General features: G+C 38.8%; 1 non-coding gene across 1 annotated transcript; it reads left to right on the plus strand.

Annotated features, from left to right (window-relative positions):
* The first annotated feature begins 2,880 nt into the window (after window positions 1-2,880).
* LOC138086710 (small nucleolar RNA SNORA31) lies at window positions 2,881-3,004 on the plus strand. The gene has a single exon (XR_011145416.1). It is a non-coding gene; the product is annotated as a small nucleolar RNA SNORA31 (small nucleolar RNA).
* The last annotated feature ends 1,080 nt before the right edge of the window (window positions 3,005-4,084 follow it).

Raw genomic sequence — 4,084 nt, forward strand, 5'->3', positions numbered from 1 at the left:
TTTTTGATATAACTCAAAACAGAATTTTGTACTTTTTTTTTTTTTTCCACCTTAGGATCTAGGAAGGAGCCTAAGGCAAGAATTTTATATTCAAATTTCAAATTCAAATACCTTGGTAAAGTAATTTGAAGGGGAAAATCAATTGAACTTTTGTGATATGGCAAATACCCTTAGAGAGTAAATACATAGCGATTTACTACAGATAATCAATCACCATTTTTGAGGCTTTTGGAAAGGAGTCAGGTTGGTGACATTCCCCACTGAGATTTTTTTTTTTTTTTCTTCTTTAAACAAATTTTATTGGGTTATAATTGATTTACAGTGGTGTCGGTTTCAGGTATACAGCAAAGCAAATTAGTTATACATAAACATTGTCCCCCTTTTAGATTCTTTTATAGGCTATTACAGAGTGTTGAGTAGAGTTTTCTGTGTTATACAGTAAGTCCTTATTAATAATCTGTTTTATATATAGTAGTGTGTATATGTCAATCCCAGTCTCCCAATTTATTCCTCCTCACTTGCCTGAGATTTAAATGACCTCTTCCTGCGATAAGACTGGCCAAACTCCCCCCACACCACCTTGTTCTACAACAGATGACAGGAGGTCACAAGCCAGAGACATCAAAACAGATTTATTTAAGGTGTAACATGGAAGAGGCTGGAAATGACAAAGGACAGGAAGGTTTTTCCATCCTGTTGACCTGAAAGGAATGTAGCCTGTGATAGATTTGCTTCGCTTTCACTGAGAGTAAAGCGACTTTGATGCTATTGTCAGGCCACTGACCACCCGGTGAGCTCAGCTCTGGCCCAAAACTCCACTGTGTTACTGTGCAGCACACAGGCAGTGGGGGTGACTTGAGATCACAGAACAGAGATATTAATAAATAATAAAGATAAAGTTAGATCAAGCATGCCCCCAGAGTTGAAGTTCAACCAATCTACCCAGGGAGAGGGGGAATATATTTATAGTTTCAGAGCTAATTCATGTATTTCTCAAAACAGTTATATTGTAGAGATATGGCTGGGAATCAAGGTGGCTTCTAATACAAAGGGTAGCTTGAATAACCCAACTGACCAGGGTTACACTGAAAAAATTAAAACGTCATAACAGAAGACACGAGAAAGAGCTGTACCAAGTTCCATGTCCTGGGAAAAAGGGAAGCCTTCTTCCTTCTCCCAACTCCTAAGAAATAATACCTAAACTTGATTTTTTCTAAGTTGAATCTCAGACAAAAAAATGCATCTTTCATGATCATTAGGATATTATCATAATAATATCTCTTCAAGTTTGAAAACAATAGGAGATATAAATTATTCAGTTATTTTCAACATTTTTGATGTAATAGAAACTAGTTTTCTAAAAAAATATCATCATAACCCTTGCATATGGATCAGCTTAAAGAACAAGTGCTTTGAATGAAGACAGCATGGTATTTAGAGAGTCATGATTTAGATTTGAATCCAGGATATGGCTCTTGCTAGCAGAGCAAATTAGGTTCTGGGAACCTGTATTTCTCAATATCCATTTCCTCTGTCATGGTAATCTCAGTGTGCCTAGCTATTGACAAACAGGCAGATTGAAAAACAAAGGTAATTCATTTGACAGCATAACAAAAAGAAAAAAAAAATGCTGAAGAATCATAGGAAATTATTCTTACTGGAAATTGTCCTAATAATCTGTCTTATGTTCAGTGAATGACTTAGGCAACCTTCAGCTTAAAGACTATCTTCTTATAAGTCTTTTAATAGAGGAGAGATCCAAAATTAACTAAAATATTGGATAGCTCCACTGAATTTTTAGAAAACCTAATTTCGATTATGGAGGAAGGGTAAGTGAATGATGAAGAGGTATTGACTAGATAAGATACCGAAAGCTTTCATGATAAGAATTCGAGACATCAAGTTTTGTCATTGAAGAGTGTGATTGTGCCATATGATAGCAAATAGATATCAAGAACATACTTCAAAGTGACTGAGTTTTACCTTTCTTTTTCCAATGTGTAGGATCTTATAAAAATAAAGTTTGTGTTTATATAGATATATGATAGATCAATTCAGTTCAGTTCAGTCGCTCAGTCATGTCCGACTCTTTGCGACCCCATGAATCGCAGCACGCCAGGCCTCCCTGTCCATCACCAACTCCCGGAGTTCACTCAGACTCACATCCATCGAGTCCGTGATGCCATCCAGCCATCTCATCCTCGGCTGTTCCCTTCTCCTCCTGCCCCCAATCCCTCCCAGCATCAGAGTCTTTTCCAATGAGTCAACTCTTCATATGAGGTGGCCAAAGTACTGGATAGATAGACATTATTAACTGTGTTGACATTATAAGGAAAAACAAAATAATATGCTTAAAAATTCTAAATATATATTCTAGTTTATAGACATAAAAGATTAACCAGGATATTTTCATCTGACAAAGTCCAGTTCAAACTTCTTTATGCACAAAGCTATAAAGTAGGGCGGTGGGGAACTAATGGCGGTAAAGGGAAATCAATGCAGTAGTCCTGGCTTTAGGTAACATAGGAGATGGAGGGTCAAGTGATGCCATTGGTCCCTGCCGTTTTCTTTATTTCCCCCTTAGGTTATTCTGGGCTTCCCTGTGGCTCAGCTGGTAAAGAATCTGCCCGCAATGTGGGAGGCCTGGGTAAGGAAGATCCCATGGAGAAGGGAACGGCTACCCACTCCAATATTCTGGCCTGGAGAGTTCCATGGACTGTGTATAGTCCATGGGGTTGCAAAGAGTAGGACACTACTGAGTGACTTTCGCTTCACTAGGTTATTCTGTTCTTTAGATCTTGCCTCACCACTGTATGGACAGTATAAGCTGCTCCACATTTATACATGTCATAATTCCAAGAACCCTCTCCTTCTCTGTACCTGCATCCATTATATTAAAGCAAACACTGTGTCTGCTAGGGCTTCCACTACAGATGCAAGAAAAATGTGTCCTCATGCTTTCTGTCTGATTGTGGCAGCCCAGATTGAATGGGGGAAAACAAGGGAAAAAATTTGCACCTCCCAAATAACCTTGTGAGCAGTAAAAGCCTGCTTTATTCTAAAGAAGAATGTATAGGAGTTTACAAGGCTTTCCTGGTGGCTCATAATCTCCCACCCAATATAGGAGATGTGCTTTCAATCCCTGATCCGGGAAGGTCTCCTGGAGAAGGAAATGGCAACCCACTCCAGTGTTCTTGTCTGGAGAATTCCATGGACAGAGGAACCTGCACAGTTCATTGAGTCATAGAGTCAGACATGACTGAGCAACTATACAGCAACATTGAAAGATTATTCCCTTATAACCTTACCTTCTGATTGATTTCACTTCTAAAAACATAAGAGTTAAGTCTACTATGGCTGATGCATGTTGATACATGGCAGAAAGCAACACAATATTGTAAAGCAATTATCCTTCAATTAGAAAGAAAGAAAAAAAAGTTAAGTCTAAGTAAAGAATAAAACCGACACTGATTAGACCTATTTGGAGGACCAGATCTCTTTTTTTGACTAACTGTTCTGAATTAGGTGTTCTAATTGGCCAGTCATGCAGTCTGTATTAGGTGCCTAGCTCTGTGACTAGGAATTAGGACCCTGGATTAATGGTCTTATCAATAGCCCATGAAATGGAGGAGGGTTGATTCATAAAATGAAGAGCACAAGGCCATTAAAATAATAATAATAAGAGCACTAGATGTCCACTATCAGTTGTTTAGTTTATAACATATGTTTTTAGAGGCATAAATGCTGAAAGAGAGAAAACGGCATCTCCTCAATGATGACATTGGTAAATTTGCATCCCTTACTCGGGTTGGCCACTCTTGAGCTGTGATATTTCAGTTGGGATGTCAGGGTACAGGGACAGTGGCCCCTGAGCTGATGAGAGGTGGGCTTCTGCTGGGATTGTATAACAAGGTCAAATCTGAAACAAACTCATGGTTTTGAAGTTAGGGAAATCAAACAATCCCTTTGGCTCAGAAAGGCATTCATGGAGTGAACTAAAGTATTGACTGCTTTTGCATTGTGCAGCAGGGCTTTGACCCTGCCCTGAATAGTAGGACTTCACATACCAGGAATCCACACAGGC

This window comes from Capricornis sumatraensis, chromosome 9 (assembly GCF_032405125.1).
Source record: "Capricornis sumatraensis isolate serow.1 chromosome 9, serow.2, whole genome shotgun sequence".
In the NCBI taxonomy this organism is placed as follows: domain Eukaryota; kingdom Metazoa; phylum Chordata; class Mammalia; order Artiodactyla; family Bovidae; genus Capricornis; species Capricornis sumatraensis.